Raw genomic sequence first — 22,393 nt, forward strand, 5'->3', positions numbered from 1 at the left:
AAATTCCTTTCCCCTAAATCTTACACACTGGACCTTTAAAGGGAGTTTGTCTCCTCACATAATTCATTGGACTAAATAACCTCTTCACAAAAAACACATCAGATTAGTCATCACAGCAGCACGACAATGAGGAAAATAAAATAGAGACACTCAGACCATTCAACTTTGACAGCAACAGCATTCATAGCCTGATATTAGACTGTATTTCCATTTTCATCTCACTCTGTTAGTCAGCATCACTCTGTGTTCAGCCCATTCTCATGCTCTGTTTTGCCCAAAGCAATTAACAGTGAGTTACATATCTGCCCTGCAAAACACTGTGGTAGCAGTCTGTAGGAGTGGTTACCATAACTACAATCAAAGAGATATGCTTGTTTTTTAATGTTAACCTTTACATCTGCATCTCATTTACACTTGTTCTTGTAATTCCTAGGGTGCAGGGTTGCCTTTATTAATTCATGCTTGATTACTCAACTAAAAATGTAAAAATAAATAATAATAATAAAACAGCAGGTTCAACAAATCAGAAATGTGGACAGTAATAGTTCTAGAATTTGACTAACTCCAACATCTACAACATATCACAAAAAACATATTGGAAAACCAAAGAGGCACCAAGTTCAACAGACAAGTGTCTTTGCTAGTTTCAAACTGTCATAGTTCCAATCCGCTGCCCACATTGTTCTTACTGCAAATGCACTTGTACCCACATCAGTGCCCATGACGTGCGGTCAGGTTCATTGTTGGAGCATTTGTATCTTGACAATAATTGACCAACTAAAACCTGTAGTCAGTGGTGCAGTATATGCATCTATAGGCAGATGCACAAGACACATACACACACACTCACTTTTTACTTATTACACACACAACTTATTACACACACCTTTCCCACAAGCAGATCCCTTTCCTCTGCAGAGAAGTAAATCCGCCCATGTAGTAACCTGCCACCTGGCTTTTAAAGGGAATGGGAGCTGGTTTATTGCATGTCACGCCCGAAACACATCTATGATTAATTAAGAAAGTAAGGCCAACCGTTTTGAACCATGAGCCTGGAGCAATAGCCTTTTTTGGCTGCTATTAAACTGGCAAAAGCACATATGGACACGCCCTAATGCACATGCGCTGAGAACATTAGAATACAGCCGTTATTCTAGATGTTATTCTAGACAAGGCAGGTTGATTAACACAAGTGTCTGAAAAGAAGTTCCATTATGTCACAGATTGAGTCAGAAAACCAGTGGAAACTAATTTCTTTTAAGCTGACATTTGGTGTGCTAATGTTCAAACCTGTTCAAATCAAGCTATTGAATATCTGCATACAGGACAGCTTTGTTTGCTGACACTGTGCCAGCAGCAGATATATGTATATGTGCTTTGAGACACGCAACAGGCTGCGAGCCTCAGAGCACATATACATAGATCTGCCGCTGGCACAGTGTCAGTTTTTACATCGTAAACACCAGTGAATGAGAGAAGGAAGTTGCACCTGCCCCTTTGTTCTCCTCCCTGAGGGGGATCTTTGTGTTTGTCCCAAAGCACCGCAGAGTACAGTGACAAATTTCACTCTATAAACCAAACGGGTGACAACAATGACTGAGGAGTTTATTTCACCTCCCATTCACCACTTCAGTCATATGTATGTTAAATGAGAAGAATTAAGCAGCAGGCAGAGCCATCAAGACACATTTTAACCGAACAATCTCCACTCCTGCTCTTTTTTTTAATGCCCCTTTTAAAATGAACATGCACTCTCACTCACACACACACACACACACACACACACACACACACAGCCTAAGCCCAAGCACAAAAGAATAAGTGAGGCATTCTGCCAAGCCTATTGCCATTTTCTAAAAAGCTATCTACTGATTTAAAAGTGCAAACTAATAAAAAACAGAATCAATTAAAATGAATTGGATACAGTATAATAGAACAAACAGACATGTTGTTAATGTGCACACCTCCAACACTGAAAGAGAGAGAGAGAGAGAGAGAGAAAAAAAGACTCCTTTCCATCCCTTCAACTGCTTCAGCCCGGTCCTGAGAGATTGGAGCTACGGAATAAAGAAGGCATCTGTGCTCTTCCAGGTCAGTCATGCCCTGTTTGGAAGGTTGGAATTTGAGATCCAAGGATAAACATCAGCTCCCCAGAGAGAATGGTTACTCATGTTTGAATACTACACGGGGGGAAAATGAATCTCTCCACAAGCAAACAACCATGAAGAACACTTTCATAGGCTCTTTTTTGGGGGCAAGTTAATTGTTAACCTTTGGCTTCAGGATAAACAGTGACTGTGTTTGGCTCATCATTTGTCTAACACATATGGAAAAATAATATTGTGGAGAAAAAAGGATCAATTAAAAAACAAATAAAAAGAAAGCGTTCTATTTTTCAATAGAATTATCGGATTTGCACCATTTTCAATGCAAAAATTTAAAATATTTAACTTTGATGTACTACGTGCAACCTGCTCTAATCCTGCACGCCTCCTTTTTCATTCTGATTACCCCTCTTTTTACCTGAGGAAAGAATAATGTCTCCATGGGCAGAACCAAGCATAACCAGCTGCGCCTTTGTATTATGAGTGGTTACAGGTAATCAACAATGCATCCACTTACCCAAGACTCTTCACAGAGGAGATTGTTTTCAGCTGCACTCGTTGATTGAAAGCATTAGTGATGAATGGCAAACTGCTCCGATGGTTCACAGACCTCGACTGTGACCACGATCATGGTGTGATCTCTGGAAAAAAACATTTATTCCATTTTAGTGTTTACTGATGTGGTTTTGAAAATGCACGCACGCAGAAGTGTGTTATTTGTGAGCTCCAGGTGTGTGTTCAGTGTAGAATAGTGTTTAAGGGCTCATGATGAAACGATAAGGACAAATCATGTCAGTAAAATCTACATGGCACACATCTGTTTTCTTCAATCGTTTAATTTAAAGAGGCCCTTCTTTATGCCCACCTAGCCCAACACAGTCCCACCTGTTTTCAAAGCAAATGTTATCAGACCAGTGACCAACCAACCAAATCAAACACACAGAGCTCAGATGTTGGGATTGGTAACATTTCAAATAGCTGCTTTGTTTCTCTCTCACATCAAATTTACCTCGCTGCAGCTTCAGGGCATCACATCTCAGCTTTATCTCCATTTGAATATGCAGTTGTGTACTTTTATGGAGAATAGTAATAATAATAATTCTGCATTCTATACATCAGCAAATATAATTTTTTTCTGTGCAAAATCTTTGTGTTTTCTCTGCTATTGAGCCATTTGTCATGGGGACAATATTTTGTTATTGTGGTTAGTCTGCTGAGATTCTGCACAGCGGTTTGGCTGAGGCCCTGTGGTGAAGCAGGTCAAACAGAACTGCAGAACAAAAATCAGACTTTGTGAGTAAACTTTTTTTACACCAAAATAAATTGATTATATGCAGGTCTTTGAATTTGTTCAATCTTGCCCATCGCCAGTAGAGGAGTGTGCCATTCTGATCTTTCCCCCAGGTGCGTCATGTTCGACGTCATGAACGCTCCGACAACTGAGGCGCTCTCTCACCTCGCTGTCTTGCCAAATTAGAGCGCTCACCCGGGTTTCATTTTTCCACCACTTCCGATCCTAGCCGCAGCCGTTAATTTTTGGCTGGGCCGAGTGTAAACGCACCCTCCCTACGCATTTGCAACTGCTTAACACCTCCCACCAGTCATTCGCTCGTGAAGACTTTGGAGGAGGGAACAGTGGCTGATGCTCCCCTCCTTCGATTGGTCACTATGGACACTCCTGTCCCCAGCAGTTTATCTCTGATCCTCTAACCCGTCTTGGCGGCAAAATCATCAAGAATATGCCGGGTAAATGTCGAAGTTGTGGAGAAATGGGTACATTGAGGGACTTTTATAGTGCCCGTAACAAAAGTAAAAATTGCTTAAACAACATGTAACAGGATTTCTGTGTCGACAGCAGTGTCATATGTACAATATGATCCACAAAGTTTACATTTGCTACAGATAAATCAAGTAGATGGGGGTTGTGTGCCCTCGTATCATATGTGCTGATGTGGTTTTTACTTGCGAAAATGTTGGGACTACACAGAAACCTTTTAAAACGCCGTTGTATACTTTCAAACATACAGGTTGTCAACGACATGTGTAAAAACAACAGATGAAGTTGTAGCAATACTGCAGATCATCAGCTCTGACGTTATTTTTATGTGTGCAGATGGTGCAGTGGGAAGAAAATGGAATAAATTAATTGCTTGTAAATACACACCAAGAAATCAGCATTTTAAAATGTGTGAAACTGCCTCTCAGCATTCATTAAAATCTAGTTTCTCATTTTCTTATCTGTCTATGCTGTAGATAGCACAAGGGGAGTCAGGTATGTTTTTAATTATGAGGATTCTCTGTAATTTTGGTCTCTCAATCTCTTTTTCAATTAATGCACAGATTGTAGCAGATATGTATGTTTTAGTTTTAATTAAACCAGTGCAGTGTTTTTCATAAAATGAAACTGAATTCTCTCTATGACTCTTCATGTGTGAATGATTCACTGAACAGATGTTATTATTTCATACATTGCACGTTGACTATTTGAGGTCTGTTAAACAAGTGACACAATCTTCGACTCGGTGCACAGACTGAAGTCACACCGCCCCGTCCCCACTGGCTGTGACAGAGCCCTGCTCACCTGTTTCTACACTTTATATTATTATTAAGTATTGCATGTCCAAATCACATCAAATTTGACTCCACACTTCACTTGTTCTATTAAAAACACCAATTATGAAGCGGACAAGATGAACAGATATGCGTTCCATATACAGACAAACAGAGACAGACATTTGGAATTAGTAGATAGATGTCCACCAACAACTCTGTGGTGTCCTAATTTTTGAAAATGTCACATCATGACCTACATTCTCTGTAGACATCAAATCCAAAGGTCCTTGTCATTATTTTCCCTACATTTTAGTTTAGTTCAGTGTAGTATAGCTGCAGCCGTGTAAACGTTCATGCACTGACACATGGAAGGTAGGAGAGAAAAAAAAAGCTCTGAATCACTGCCTCTTTGTCTCCAGGGTATGAGAGTCAGTCATGTAAGCGACCTCATCTGTTTTTGGCTTCACTAACAACCGCCGTCATGACAGCAAAGAAAACACATAGAGACAGATAGACGTCTATAACATTTTCATTCCTTATCATTTCATACATATATACAGAATGGCATCTTTCACATCACTCCAGGGCAGGTATGAGAGATTAGTGGGCAAATTAAAAAAAATAGAATAAAAGCTGTTGTGTGTTTCTATGTGTAAGTGTGGGACTAATTACTGTCTAATAGAAGCTGCAAGGAACAGGCATGTGCCAAAGAACTAATTTGATTGTAAGCAAGCCAATTATAACCTAATTACCCAGCTTACCTTGCCTGAATTAGAACGCAGTGGGTGAACAGATCATGCATAGTTGAGTTTTAGTCAAGGCAAGTGTTTATTAACACAAATGAGCTAAAGGCTATTTTTATAAAAGTTATGGAAGATTTGATCTTTTGACTTGTTTTTCCCACTCTTCACAGCACCTAATGAAATCTGCTGCTCTGATTTTACAGCCCCAGTGGATCTAACAAACGGCAAATACCTTAAACCTGCATTAGCCGACACTTGCATAGCGGCAGCACAAACTAGCTGTAAACACTAAAAGTTGTTGCAGCAACGTTATTTATTTAAACATCCACAGGTTTTAAAACATATTGGTATTCACTCACAGACACATGACAAACACCCAATGTTGCAACCACTCTGCTTTTAGCTTTGACTTGATTTTTATAATTATCCGTAAATTAAAGTGGCTCTTAATTGCTCCACTGTGTTCTACTACGGAAGCATATTTCAGTAACTTGAAAAATATCTACTCTTTTTTCCGGATTAACAAGATAGCTCAAAATCCTTGTACTTTTCATCGGAACAATCTCAGAGTCCGGAGGTGCCTGTGCAAAGCCCACAAACTAATTCATACATAAACATGTCAGTGTCTTCAGCAGACAGGAAGGATTCACTGTTAACCTTTGCTGTATTTTTATAGTTAAATACCACAACATATATTATAAAAATACCAACTTCTTTACAGTTAGTCACCGCAATAAGCATGGCATTGTGGGTAAAGTGCATGATGTAATACATCATTTACAGTAACTTATGGTATTTTTGGAAATTGCAGAAACAAACTAGATAAGAAGTTTGTTGTAGTACTACACAGTTCATTTTTTGCTGTATTTTTCCAGTCAATTATCACAAAATACACAGTAAAATTACCATAAAACATATTTACAGTTAGCTACCACAATATAAAAAAAAACTTTACTTTTGATCCATTTTATTCGATTCAATTTGAATTTGTGGTTAAGAGTGCACTAGTTAAGATATTTTGCAGTAGTGCTAGCTGGTAAGGTATTGTCACTGACTATTTCTCCATGTTTTACTTGAAAGAGGAAGTTTTTATGTTGGAACAAGTTATATGTTCATCTTTTATCATCAGAACCGGTGTGTTTGATCACTGGAACAAGTGAGAAGGGACCCTGTTTGTAGCAGTCTGTACTGTAACAGAAACTTTAGGTTTAACTTAAGTTCATTTTCTAGAATTTCTAATTGTACCAATGACATTACTGACCTTTTGATCTATCTATCTATCTATCTATCTATCTATCTATCTATCTATCTATCTATCTTTCTCTTTGCAGCTCAGTTACGAAACAATTGATCCCACCATGGGTGTGGATGCCCAACACAAGAGCGGAGTACATAAATGGACCAAAACAGGATGTTTTTATACTTGATTACTCATCCTCAGGTTTTTGTTATTATGTGTTGCTTAACATCAGCTCTCAGGTCTCAGTTCACAAATACAGATGCCTTTTATTGATGAAAGATGATTTTTACTCTGGCTCTTAAGCTCTTAAAGTGGCAACGAAGTTCTCTGAAACTGTGTGTTATTGGAAACATGTTAAAGAATACCTGCAATTTCTGAATAGTTTCATGTTTGTACTGTTGATGTTTTCTGAAAATAGTCTTTTGCTGGTTTGTGACTGCTCTGCATTTAGATGATACTCAGAAATAAGTTGTTTAGTCAATATTTTATGTATACGTATGTTGGGCACTTAAATTATGCATATGTGCGTGTGTTAGAAGATGTATGTTGGGATTTCTTTAAGCCATTATCTTTTGTGACATTGCTCTTTATTGTTGTTGTTCTGGGAACATGTCAAGGGATTTCATTTCTACTAATCTGACAATAAAAAGCCTTGTTATTGAGTGTACTCGAATTATTTCAGTTATGACATTTCATTGTTTACAGAAAAATATTCTGACATCCCATTTGTAGTAATAATTTACTGTTTCAGTATAACACATTATATCACACAATATATATATATACTATAAACCACATTTACAGTACAACAGTTTTACTGTGAAGTAGATCTACAGTAACACAGTTTAACTGTAATGTACATTTACTGTAACAATGTTTTAAAGCTAATGTAAACTGGTGATCACAGGAGCTTGCTGGCAACGGTGAAATCCATCCATGTGTTGTCGAGTTAATTTGTGCACACTCATACAATATTACTTTATAATATAGATGACAGAGTTATTACTTTGTAAGCTTAGTGCGGGAACCTCAGAAAAGAAAAACTATTTTGTTTATTCAGAAAAACAAGAAAAAAATGTCACAAACCATCTGTTTGACATGTGCTCACCATGTGTCAGGATCTCTCATCTGAAGAAAGATACTGTAAACTGATGGGCTGTAAAACCAAAACAATGACATTAAAGATGCTGAAAGGTGATGTGAGGTGAACAGCAGCATAATGATAATTCTCTTTTAATTGTCCCTGGTTATTATATATTTTTCAAATGGTGCTTAAATGGGATGAACAAATTAGCAATAAGATCTAACAGTCATGACATATACTATATTGCATTGATATTAGGTGTTCCAGGTACGGGATGAATCACTTTAGAATACATCAAGAAATAATTGTTGGTTGTTTCAGCTGTGACAAAATAATACTAATATATGTGATATAAAATAATATATATAAAAAAGGATAAAATAACAGGATAGAAAATAACATTCCCTGATGCACAACTGGTATCACCATGCAGGTTTTGTTACTCGGCAGGTATCACTCTTCTCCCCATCCCTCCTAAGCAGTTTGCAGCTCTGCTCCAGTCGGCAGTGGACAGCCTGCAGCAGTGTGTCCCAGAGCTGGCTCCAGTTGTGTTGTGTTACGCTGGATTAGAATCAGAAATGACAGCCCGGACAAGTATGAGGCAGATGGTTCCTAACACGGCATCAGTTACAGGTCTTACAGGGAAAACCTTTCATCCTTTTGTTTACCCTCCGCTCGATGCTCGCACAGATCACATCATTAGAATCCCATTATCCACAGGCACCATTAGTCAACTGCATTGTCAAACTGGTTGTGGGTCTTTTGTTTTCTTTGTGGAAGGCTAGTTAACGGATCTGATCCTTACATAAAGGTTGAGTTGGTAACATCTGTAAAATCCAAATGTTTCTATTTTAACAAGGCTTTGACTGAAAGAAACAAAAATCCATGCATTTGCTTTCATTCTTGAGTCATGCTGTCAGTGCGGATAAGGATAAATAATGGGTCTGAAAGGTTTGGTCTATGGAAAGGTAAAAACGAGTTGCTGTTAACAGCAGAGACAAACCAGTGAGAAAACCAGTTGACACTGAACTGAGCTGCTGGTTTAGTCACAAGCAGCTGCATACATGCTGCTGACAATACCCTGTGAGTGCAGCTGCAGCTTGACTGAATCCACTACTTGTGTTCACTCTGAGAAACGTGTCAATTTAACATTGTCGTTCAAAGGGGAAAAAACATCCTCACAGCTGTATTACCTAATTTAAAAGCTTACAGTTTAACACGCTGAGCAGAGAGGAAATAAACTATATCAGGTGGCCTGTTTAACCCAGGGGCCGGCTGGGACATGACATCAGTGGACTCACTGCACTGAATGGAACTTTTTAAATTAGTTAAAATCACCATCTTAGGTCCTTTTTCTCTAGTCATGTGTGTCAGACAGTGACAAAGCGCTCTCTCTATCACACTCACTCTCCTCTCTTGATTTTATGAAAACCGGTGCATGGAAATAGGAAACATATTGTCTGGCATAAACATATAACATGAGCACAGGGTGGTAGAATAAGAACCACAGAAATGTTGGGCTCTGGGCCATATACAGAAGTCCTCAAACACATATTCCTTTAGTTACTATCTGAGCCAGTTTCTAAATAACAGTGTACTGAGCAGCAATTCAAAACGCAACTTAATATCAGAAAGCTTTTCCTGATTTTATCTGAATTTTAATTCTATTCCATTAAATTGAATAAAAAAAATATTTTAAATAATTGTATGTCTCTTATAGTTCTTGTAAATGAATATTGTCTTAATTTTGGCTGTGCTCGTGATTTCATGACCTGTCTGTCTTATTTTGCTGCCCTTGTCAAGCCCTTTGTAACTTAGATTTTTAAAAGTGCTCTATAAATAATTATAATTTACATGATATTTACATAATTATTTGTTAACCCACTGTTAAAACGGATCATCTCTAACAAAATTAGCTTCACTTCTCTGCTTTGTTCAGAATAGAAGTAAAAGATGGATTGTATTGTCTTGGTTACAAAAGAGGTACACTATAGAGATAAGAACATGGTGCTGGGTAATGATGGTCATGCTGAGTTCGTTTCTAGAGAAAACTCGGCAGCTGCTGCTTCATGAATAAACTGGTGCAGCAGTGCTGGTTGAAATTATACTTTTACACATTTCTGTAATCTCAACAGTTAAAGTTATTAACCCAGTATAGAACTGGAAATCCTTCCTAAATTCCCACAGTTTCCATCACCTCATGGGGAGTTTGAGATGATGTCAACATCTAAATACTTCATGGTTCATAGTTAACTCCATGTTTATTTTTCTCTGACTGATTTAAATTGATAAGCTCCTACAGGATGGTAACACAGGGGAGGGGATCACAGTTCTGCCTGGGATTCCACCTGTCCTCAACATACTGTCCATGATTAAATCACAGAATGACGTCAACTGGGAGGATTTTTCTACAAAAGTGAGCGGTGAGTCGAGGCAATAGTTAAAAATACTGTAAACATCAGCATTTGTACTGCACATCAAATGTCAACTTCCTTGCTAAGCTCAGTGAACTGTTACAAAGCAAAAAGTATAAGTTAACCTTTTACCTTAAATGAAGACAAGTTTAGACATGACGTCCATACAGTCTGTGGGTGTTAGTAATTTGAGAACTGCAGATATATAATGTGTGAAATAGTTTCAGCATTAGGCGTGAGACATTGACTCATTAAGTTTTTCTCAAAGTTAGAGGGTTGACATTAGCTGTAACCATTAACTGCTCCATGTTGGACAGGGTTCAATGTGTAGTCAAAAGAAGGCTAATTTAATGGCATTTCTATATTCTTAAAACAGAAATCTTCATCGTTTCCATTACGTTATTGTTAAAACCCTTTAATATGCCCAACAGCATATTTATAGCCTGTAATGTTTGACTCAATCCCTCTGTACACCTCTGTGTGCTGCCGCTCAGTTCAAATACAAAAGATTGTTTCAAACGGTTTTAACCCCTCCCTTTTAGACCACTAATGACAAACAATGACAGACCATGCTCCCACTCTCCAAATCTTGTATAAATGGTTTTGGACTGGAAAAAGATTTTGTCTGGCAGCATCTTAAACAAGCCACATGGCAATATCTTGAATGGAGCAGAGCAGACATTTCTCTAATTGGCATGCTGTTGTAGAAGAAATAATTGGCTCATTTTAGTCAGTTGAGTGATGACTGGAAAACGTGCCCTTAAAGAGTATCCATTCTGTTCTGTGGGGACTAATCTGGGAAGCATTCATATTTATTGTCTGTGCTCAGATAGACATGGATTTCCTTGTCTCACGTGTCACGGGTATGAAAGGAAGGGATGATTAATGATGCAAGTTTCTCTTTTAAGTGCCATTATGGGGCGTCATTCACCAGCGCTATAACCTCAAGCACCGCAGATCTTTATTCAGTCGAAACTGCCTCTGTGAATTCATTCACTCGCTCCTCACTTGTGGAGGAAACATCATGACTGTGTTTTGAAAGCAGTTAAAGTAGAGTAGCCCAGGTGAAGTCTAGAAATGGCACGAAGGTAGCCCACAGAAACAAAATGCTGTTTGGGTCTTTACTCTGTAGCATTCATGGATTTATCAGTTCTCAAATTTGTGTTAATTTGTTTTGGTTGTGAAGCAGCTCTGGCTCTGCAAGATCCTATAGCATTTTTGTGGTAATAAATTATATAAACACACACTATCTCACTGAGATCTGGGCACACTGTTTCCCTGTATCAACATACCCTACAGCACCTTCTTCACAATGGAAAAAATAGCTCACATTTTCCTATACAATAACTCTGCTTCCATAAATTGAGGTATTTATGTCTGTCTGTGTTTATATATCAGTATATATATACATATATATGGACAATTTACAGCTCATACATGCCAGGGTTTTTCTAAAAGGTGGAACTAGTTTGTACTGGAGTGGTTCAAGCAACTCCAGCAGTAACAAACAAAACCGACTAACCACACATACTGCAGTCTGGAAAAAACACGGATCAAACAGGCAACACCTACAACTGGCGGATTTTGAATGGGTATTGCAGTTGTTTGACTACAAATCTCTGTCTCTTGTTTGGTATTTTGTTTTTTCTTGTTGAGAAAATCAGAAAAGCAGGTAAAAAACAAGGATGACACTCAGTTGAGTGCATTTTTTCACAAAGGCCAAACAGTCCTCAATTCAATCAAGCTGCATCAACTTTCAAACACTTATAAACATCAGTAAATGTGCCTGATTTTTCATCAAGATCCATGCATACAATTTAATGAGTTCTTCCCTGACCCATACTGCATCCTTCCACCAAGTTTTGTGGTAAGCATTTAAATAGTTTTTGTGTAATCTTGCTAACAAACATACAAACACACAGGGGTGAAAACATATAGAGGTAATAATTCATAAATCCCTACACAACCAACAACTGACAGAAGGTTAGCTTACTGACTTGAACTTGACATCACAACAAAGGACGATTACTAATTGTAACACTTGTATTTCCACACAAACACATACCATTGCAAATTCATTTGCAAATATTCTGTATTAGCAATCATGTTTTGGAAATGTCTCATGGTAACATAATTACTAATGCAGTTTTTAGAAATTAGATTTCCTTATTGATGATTTTTCTTTTTGCAAAGCAGAACAAAAACAATACTGAACATCTACGTTGAAGTCTAGTTTGACTCAGCCTGCGTCACACGTTCACTTTTGTCTCATTCCCAAAACAATGTAGTTTTTTTTCTGTCTGGGCTAAAACACTAAACTACACAGGACAAATACAACATATCTCTGTGCATTGCTGTGTATGACAGACCAGAGGGTTCAGGGGCCTTTCTGTTTTTCTGTCCTATCACTGATGTGTTGGAGTTTTAATCATGAAATTGCTTTTGTGAGTAATCGCTGGAACAGGCTGAAGATAAAGTACAATTCTGCACCACACAATTATTGTTCTGGTTGAAAGATAAAGGGCAGATTCAAACGCTTCTGTGGTGGAGCTGCAACCACAGAGGATTATTAATCTGTCCTTTGTCTTTTACAGTGTTTGAATTTATTCACATGTTTGGGACATTATCACTGGGATGACAATCAACATAATTCATACTGAATCTCTGTTTATGTGTGTCACTTGTAGTCAGGTTTGCTTGGTAGCTTTGTAAAGGTACAGTATGTTCAGTCAGGAACACTTTGTCATGATTTACCCATTAATTGCACAATGGGAATACAGTTATGATTGGCGCTGAAGGCTCCATTCTTTGGATGTTCCCTGGATTAGCCAAGCAGCATGCTAAGATAAAACAGGGAACATGTGTAGAACCCCCCGGTGGGCGTAGCAGGCAAGGTACATTTGTTCAAGATGAATATGGTTTACCACAGCCATGTTTGGACTCAGTGCTAAAAAGCTGGGGTGGTGGAGGCAAGTTGCCAGCAGCAGGGATCAGTGAGGATGAGGCAGGGCACACAATGGACAGGTCGCCAGTGTAATAATTCCCCAAAACCGTGACCTTTTTTTCCATCGAAACTGGTATTTCAGACATATAGTCCTCCAATTGTAATACGTTGTACTTGTAGAACATATTTATTTTTATGTCATGCAAAAAGATGAACTTAATTTATATAGCACTTTACCAGGTTTACAAAATGCAAACACTCAGTGAACTCTCCTTCCATACCAGAGCATGTGAAGGCTGGGTGGCTGAGTCTTTAAAATGGTCTGTTAAAGATCGTCACCTACAGCCCTAAAGGCCCAAACAAACATGGGCAACGTTGCCAAGCAACTAGCACATATATCAATGGATTTAAGCCTTCCTTCGACAGAATATTGCAAATAGAGGGACTTTTTTAGCATGAGCATCAGCTCAGTCACAACTGATCCCTGTGCTGCATCCGGAAGTTCTTTTCTTGAGCAGGGTACAAAATGTATCGCAAACAGGGTGCTCATCTCTCTGTTTACACCTCAGGCAACACTACTTTTGCTTTTAGTGTTTGACTGCAGTGAAAATGTTCACTCGCTCAACTTTTGCAATCCAGCACACTTTCAATAGATGTCAAATGTAACATAAACACAGAACACAGTGTGTATGGAAATCATTAAATTGTGTTAAGAGCAGGTACAGGGACTCTGTGACCTGTGTGGAGGAACGGTCGCTGTGTTATTCTACTCTGGAGTTATGAGCTATGTTTTCATTAAGGGCTTCTGTTCCTTTCCTCTCTTGTCCCAGCAAATCTCATTTGACCAGCTGTGATTGTTACTGGGACTCATGATAAAGTCAGAGTCAGGGTCAGGACCTAATGAAAATGATTTGTATTGGCATTTCCCGCTCCAGACTTAATTTAACATCTAAATAACTCACTGATACACCCTGTGCATAAAGCACGACTCCTCGTTCAACTTGCTTTTCATGCAGTAGAGCCTTGAGTAACATTTTCAAAAGTAAAAGTCTCGACAATGAGCTGGAAACAGTGTTGTGACATTGAGTGCAGTTAATAGTTTAGCAGAAATAAGGGCAGAGAGGCTGAATGCATGAATGACTTTCATACTAAGACCTGTTATTTACTTCTCTTTCACATATAGACTCTGTTACATTGGGTAAAATTGCACTAAAATGTTTTCTAGAATAATTAATAAACTTAATTACAGTAGATTCATCCAATTACTTACCAACATAACATTTTAATAATGCCGCTGCATTTTGGCTTCTGTTGACAGATCGTATCATATTTTGCCAGAATTATACAGAACTGCTTGGAAACTGTAGCTGAAAATAACTCAACCTAGGAGGAACATCCTGTTCCACTATGTATGTTATTCATAATCCTTCACACAAAAGAAACCATGATTTATAATCTGTTGTAGCTCGTTACTATACGGTGTGGTTGTCAAATATGAGGTACAGAAAGCTTGATACTCAATAAATTAATAAACAAAGATGAAGATTCAAAATGGTATTAATATTTCACCTGGAGGTGATGTGAACTGCAATTTCAAAGTACCTGGCCATACCATAGACTATATACTGTATATCTTACTTGTGTAAGTGAATACAATATTTAGAATAAAGTATTAAGAACACAATATAAGATTTTTACATGTGATGCTAAGTGACATTGAAAAGTATGATGCTCTGCAAATGATGCCACTACCATGAAACCCATCCTTGTCTCTGAGAGATTATAATGATCTTAATAATTTCCAAATGTTTATAATGCCAATTATGCTTTGATTCAAAGGCAATCTGACTCAATTATGTTTACTTGCATCAGCATATTGGTTATTTTTAACTTGGGTTGTTTCTGGAAACAAAAAAATGGCATATTGGTAGTCAAAGGTTGAGGTCACTGTGACCTCACTAAACCCTTTTTGCCTCATGACCATGTTAACCATAGAACTCCTCGAGATAATTATTTCAACTTTGGCACAAGCCTTCCTTAGACTCAAATATTAACTCATTAGATGTGGGTGGTCAAACGTCAAGTTCAGAGTGGCCTCAAAAACATGTTTTGGCCTCTTGAACATAATATTTCAAGTCTGTCCTTTTGGAATTTCTTCACAGATTTCTTCACTGAACTGGTTGGCAGAGGCATAAACCTGCAGGGTGGTAATTATAATTCTAGCTATTACTTGATGTAGTAAATATTGTCAAGGGGAAATGTGCATTTGGTTAGTATGACATTGTTTACCGTTGGCTTTATAGAAAAGAAGTGAGAGAGGAGGGTGGTGTTTGAACTCTCCTATATACTGGCAACTCTCCAGGGACTGATGAGACATACCGCTGTGAGGAAACAGTTAATAATTGCTGCATTATATGAGAACTTGAAGAAAGAATTATGCTCACATCAGGTATTCATTACACATTACACCCAAAAGAACACTTGAATCAAATATCATAGTTTTCTCAGCTGTAAATGCCTTATCTGGAAGTACTAAGCCGTTAACAACTCTACTTGTGTGTATTACATTACTGTATGAGATTTGTAATATCAAGGATTGGTCAGCTACAGCATCCTGCAGTTTCCTGAAACAGTAACCTGTCCTTTCTGCTAAGTTCTGCCATGTCCCTGCAGCAGATGGACAGTGAGGCCACAGAGAGCCAGTGGAGCGTGCAGGGAGCAGGGCTTGCCGTGCTGCAGAGAGAGAAAGTGGAGCAGAGCAGAGCAGAGCTCAGGTTCAGCACGTGTTCAGCTGTTCCTCGCTCCAGATGTGCAGTCTTGCTTGTTTAGCAGTTTACCTAAAGACTCAAAGTTAGAAAAACAGAGCTTTTGTTTATCCTCATTACAAAAAAAAGTCTGTTTATCGTCACAGTTCATTTCATAAAAGAATTTCAGCTCAGCATGCAATAATGCAGACATTTACGACAGCTGACATTTTCTATTTTGTCTTTATGTTAGAATAACCTTGCATTTCATATAGTAGAGCTTTAATATGAAAGACTACCCGACCTTTAGCGTTCATATCTTAGTGTTGAGCCAACTTTTGCTTGTCGTAATACATTGACCTGACAGTTCTGCAATAATAATACAAAAATCCTCAGCTTGTGCATGCAAATGTTTTTAGTGCAATGTTCTGCAGAGACAAGATAAGATGAGAAGAAATGATGTGAGATGCAACAAGATTAGATCAAATAAGATTTAATGAGATAAAGCAACATGGTATGGGATTATGAGACAAAATGAGATGAAATTAATCAAGTGAGAAGGTCTCTGTGTAATAACCACGCTTTCCTTTAACTAGCCCATAATCTACCACGTTTATAAATGTACGTTTTTTTATCGATAATCCATAAAATGTTAGTCTTAGTTGATTTGGCAACATCTACAGTTACTGATGGTAAGTCAGAGGGAAACTTTTACAACACATGGACATCTATTGTGGCTCCAGAGGGAGTGGCACAGAATCGTTGACAGAATTGCGTGACAAACTGATATCACTTGAGGCAGCGCTGTTTGAGCCAGTTTGAAAATGAAGACAAATAAATCTGCAGCTGTGTAGTTGGACAGAAGTGAGCTTCACAAAATCTCTGCAGACTGATCCTCATCTCCGCTTAACAGGGTGAGGCTACATTAACAGCTATTAGCATAACAGATCTGACTCGCATTATAACGTCCTTTTGGAATTTTCACAGCATTTATCCACATCAACATACAGCATACAACTGCTTGACGACACATGCCCTGACTAGTTGGAAAAAATAAATAGGAGCTGTAGCTCTTAGCAAAATAACATACAAAATACAATATAATACCATTGTACAAAAACTGTTTTGTATCAGACGTGATTGCGCAGTGGACTATGCTCTGTTACATATTAATGGGAAAATTGATAAAATATTCTATTAACAACTTATGTAAACACCATAACTGAAAATATGTCTTATTGATTCCCACATGCTCCATTTTACATGTACACATGGATACACACGAACTGTAGTTTTTTTGTTTTTAATCTGCACTGTGGAAGGTGTTTGTACAAATCACAGTTTTGGTGACTTAAAACATTTGTGTGTGGACGAGAGGCCCAAACACATACGAAAATGTTTGTTTTACAAAATATCCACATTAGCTTAATTCGAAAAGAAAACTTAGAGGAACTTCCGAGCATTTGACAACATTACAGTTGTCACAAAATGAGTGTTACATTTCCACGTCAGGACGTCCTTTAATAATGTGTAAACTGGCATCTCATTTGTCTTTGCAAATTCAGTGTCTCTCTACAGGTCTGCAGAGCTAAGTCTTCATCAAACTCACCAGATCACAGAGAGAGAAAACTGTTGCCAAGGATCAAATGAGTGATGTAACATGTCAATGAAGACATTGCCAACCCTTTTGTTTTTCTTGCTACCCTACTTTTGTCAAATGTTATCTTGGGAGACTTGAGGTAGCACTGCAGTAATTCAAGCTCTTATCCACATGAGGAGAGAAACACTTTGAACTCTGCAGGAACAGCAAACAGATGCTAATGAACATGATGTTCTAGTACAGGCCTCTGGCAACAGGATTAAAACAATTTAAAGAGAAGTAAGAGAGAGGAGACATTCAAATACTGATGATGATTGTACGGCCTGGTCAGGATCACCAACAAAATGATTTTCATTATTACATTTTCGTTGGAGGCGTTTTGATATTACAGTCATCTGATTCAAATATTTTGTTTTCTTTTAGTTTTTTCTTCCGTCATTTGAATAGTTATTATGGGGTAATATTCCATCAAGCAGTTATTATTTTGAGATCAATCAGTGAAATCAGACTAAATGAATATTAAGGTTTGGATTTAAGGTCTTTTCATCTTTCGAGCACTTTGTCAGAGACCTTTTGTTTTGGTGAATTTTCATCAAGGACATAATATAATGGGTTTTCAAATGACCATGGTCTATTTATCTGTATAGCTTTGAGAAAAATAAATGGAAAATATTTATCATACCAATTATGGGTGTGAAAAAAGAAGGCTGTGTAATCAGTGCGCGGCACAACGAAAGACTGTTTCCTATTTATCCACCTTGTTTTCCTCATTTGATGTCAAGTGCCAGAGTTGTGTCCATTATCATGGTGAACTGACCGTCCCCTGCAGCCTCCCGGTCCCTGTAACCGGAGAGCCAGGTGTAATTGGTTATGTGACTGGCGTAGTTTATCTGTGGTTGGACTGTGATGGATGCAACAGTGAAAGATGAGGCATAAAATAACACAGTGTATACTGAGGCAGGCAGCCAGCTGTGGGTTTTGTACAAAAGGTTGGAAAATGTCATGAGCTGCGTCTTGGTGTAGCAATAACAGGCAGGAGCATAGCACAAACAGAAGCATGAATAATGTATTTACATGTGCACACCACCCCCACCCTACACAAGCACACACGTGCATGCGCACACAAACACGCACGCAAAACAAATCACGTCAAATAAATGCTTGATTATAATGTATGAAATGTTTCTGATCAGTCAGCTGAAAAACTAATTTCATTTTCTCATTAGAGGTCTCTGCCTGAGGCTCATTCTCATGTCAGTGTTTATTACTCTGAAAACAGAAAATTAAAATCATCAGCTTGGTCAGAATCAGCGCCATGAATCACTATTTACGACTGGGAGGGAGAAAGAGAGGGAATGAGAGAGGGAGAAAAAAAATATTAAAGACTGGACAACAATTGAAGGAATATATCTCATTTTACTGCGGCAGGGGATTTATAGCCCACATGACCTTTCCCTCTCCAGAGATTTGTTGCTATGCAGTCATCCATCATGGTTGTAATTTGGCATAAGGTACAGTAGGTTAGTGAACAGTTTCCATTAGGTTAGTGAGTAGGTTTTGGCAGGTTAATGAATGGGTTTCAGTGGAGAAGTGATAATATTGTATGATGATTAGAGTTTTCATTTTATGGCTTGAAATTATTTTTTGAAAGAGTTGCAAATGGAATTGAATATGTTTAAATATAACATAATAATCATAATACATACAGAGTTTAACTTCAGTCATTGCCAATGTAACCAAACAATCTCTGTGTCACTGTTACGTGTTGCTGTTATCATACTATTTCAAATATTCTCTATTAATCACAAAGCAAGACCAACATACACGAGATGCGTATAAATATGAGAACATTTACAATGTTTTTAAAACATTTCAGAATTATATAACAAACATAATCAGTAAGAATTAAATGTGCGTGTTGTATGATATGCATATATACATATATATAGCCTTATTTTGTCAATTGTATTCGATCCATCGCTGTGAAGCTGCCGTTGCGTTTCAATGACACTCTGGTGCTCAGACAACTCAGATAAACAAGGATGCTGGAAACTGTCCGCATCTGGATACAGCATCAAGTTCACTTGACTTCAGATCAATGCTAATGTTGGTCCATGTTCTATCACTATAGCATAGAGTATGTCCTGTTGACCTGCCTCCAATGGGCAAAAAACAATCAAGTAATTCAGCTTTGAATTAGCTGCTGTACTTTATATTATGCAGTTAATCACTGTGTAAAAATGGTAATTATTACAGATTTATTCATGATTCATCAGAGCTAACAAACCTTGGCTGGTGTTTTCATTCCTTCATCTTGGATCTTAGCTCACATTCCTCTTTGTGCCTCACAGTGTGCCACAGTGATGTACACTGCTCAAAAAAATTAAGGGAACACTTCATCACAATAAAACACCAGGTCAGTTAAACTTCAGGGATATCAATCTGTCCATTTAGGAAGCACCAGTGATTGTGAATCAACTTCACCTGCTTTGGTGCAAATGAAAGTGACAACAGGTGCAACAGAGGCAAAAGCAAGACAACCCCCAAAAAGAATGGTTGTGCTTGTAGTGGCCACAGACAGATGCTCTCTCTTTATCCTTCCTGACTGATTCTTCTCTATTTTTGTGTTCTGCTAGTGTCCTTGTCACTGCTGGTAGAATGAGGCGGTACCTACAGCCCAATCAGGTTGCACAGGTAGTCCAGCTCCTCCACGGTGGCACATCCATACGTGTGCACTAAAGAAGCTTTGCCTCAAGTGGCCAGAGTGTGTAGGCAGTTCCTGGATGACAAAGGCATTGATGCCATTTAATGACCCTCATGTTCGCCTGACCTAAATCCAATTGAGCACCTATGGGAGGTTATATCGGTGCATCCGACGCTACCAAGTACGTCCACAGACTGTCCAGGAGCTCACTGATGCCCTGATCCAGGTCTAGGAGGAGATGCCCCAGGACACCACTGACTCATCAGGAGCATGCCCAGACGTTGACGGGTGTGCATATAAGCACACGGAGGCCATACACACTACTGAGTCACATAATGAGTTACAGTGATGATATTCATACAAGATGGATCAGCCTTTGATTTCAATTTTTCACTTGGATTACCTGTGAAGTTTTGAATCCAGCCCTCAATGGGTTACTGATTTTAGTTTACATTGACTGTTGTTACATCATTTTGTTCTCAACAAATTATACAATGTACTTCAGTAAAGATTTTCAACTTGAATAATGTGCTCATCAAGTTCTGATGTGTGATTTAAGTTGTTGCTTTAATTTCTTTGAGCAGTTGTACGTAACAGCAACTTTTACAACATAGACCCACATCTGACACATGGCTCCTTCTTTTCTGGATATTTTGGTACAGTTAATGCAAGGTTTTCCTCCAGTTCCAAATCCCCTTCAGTGTGAAATGGTTTCTGATATGATTAAATAAAGATCAAACCCTTTGCTTTTCTCTTGGGGGTTAGGCCATACTCTCTATTTGTTTTTAATAAGGTTTACCTGACCTCACACCTGAGGCACACAGATTGCCTGTGTAGCTTGACTATTATATAGTCTAGGGTGACATTTTTCAGCATTTGGTAAGAAACTGAAAATTATGGCCCCAATACTGTGTTAGAGAATTAAAAAAATACACCAACACATTAAAACAACACTGTTATTCATTTTGCTCTGTGGTGATTTAGCCCTGACTGCGTGGTTGTAGGCTGCAAAATTGACATTTATACATAAATTAATCAAATGAGCTGCTTCTAAATCAGCTGAGTTACAGAACTTAAAATAATCTTGCTTCTCTCTACTGAGGGATGCATTTGCACTATCCTACCCAGAATGCACTGGGGCCTGAGTACAATCATTACCGATAGTTTGGTTTCTTTATGTAAATTCTGAACATCATCACTCATTGCTGTCTATCACTTTTTATGTTTGATTAATGTACGATGAACAGTGCTCGAGATAATGGTGTTATTTTTGAAAAATATTATCCTAAAATATTTCACGTGAGAGCACACGTTACACATCACATTTTTACTGTATATGTCTGGTTTTTAACATGACGTAGAAAAAATAACAAATTCTTCTTCCAACAAATGTACGATTAGAACCTTTGGCCACTAGGGGTCTCCCAATCAAAACAATAACATAAGGCCTAGTTAGATGACGTTGTGAAGCAGCTTGGGATCATGGGAGTTGTTGTCTTTGCCACCATTGCTGATGAAAATCTGATGCGACTCATGATCAAGTATTAATGTTTTATTCATGTTAAGCAGCAAACAGCAATGAATAATCATGATTCATTACGAGCCACAAATGCAAACAGTACAAGGAAAAAACTACAGACTGTCTAACTAGCTAGCAGTGTGTTAAGTTAGTTAGTTAGTTAGTTAAAGCAGAGACAGACATAACCACAGCTAAAGAGGGTATGACGTAATTAAAAGGCGACCAAAATGAAATGTCCTGCTACCTTGAATAAAAGTGGAGATTTCTCTGGGTTTGAACATCGTTGGAAACATTTTGGATAATGTAAGTACATAAGTCAACACAATATATAACATGTTTTAGACATTTTAAGGAAGAATTATTGCATATTATTTATTTAACGTGATAATAAGATCACTTTATTTCACTGCCTCATAACTTGGTAGGTTTTGCAGCCTCCTCTACAAAGACACAATCTGCATTGCCACATTACGTTTCCTCTATATAGCAGCAGAGTTCTCGTCACATTAGGCCAACATCTGGTCGGAGCACATCTGCTCTAACTGTTGTCTGCAGGGATACATCCAATTTTTTCCCCTCAAATCATCAACTAAAAAAACAACGGGAAGTGAAATATAAAGCATATAGGTGTAATGTCACAGTCTTCCTGACAATGCTGATTATTATGAATCCACTGATGTTGGTAAAATAAAGACAAGACTTAAAATACCTCTTTTATGCAAGTCAAGGGCTTCAACTTTAAC

General features: G+C 38.1%; 1 long non-coding RNA gene across 1 annotated transcript in view; it reads right to left on the minus strand.

Annotated features, from left to right (window-relative positions):
- Positions 1-22,393, minus strand: part of LOC138404825 (uncharacterized) — a 29,582-nt gene that overhangs the window by 4,488 nt on the left and 2,701 nt on the right. Inside the window, exon 2 of the long non-coding RNA XR_011240734.1 lies at positions 2,623-2,746. This is a non-coding gene — a long non-coding RNA (uncharacterized lncRNA). The remainder of the gene's footprint in view (positions 1-2,622; positions 2,747-22,393) is intronic.

Source organism: Paralichthys olivaceus, chromosome 1 (assembly GCF_024713975.1).
Source record: "Paralichthys olivaceus isolate ysfri-2021 chromosome 1, ASM2471397v2, whole genome shotgun sequence".
Lineage (NCBI taxonomy): Eukaryota > Metazoa > Chordata > Actinopteri > Pleuronectiformes > Paralichthyidae > Paralichthys > Paralichthys olivaceus.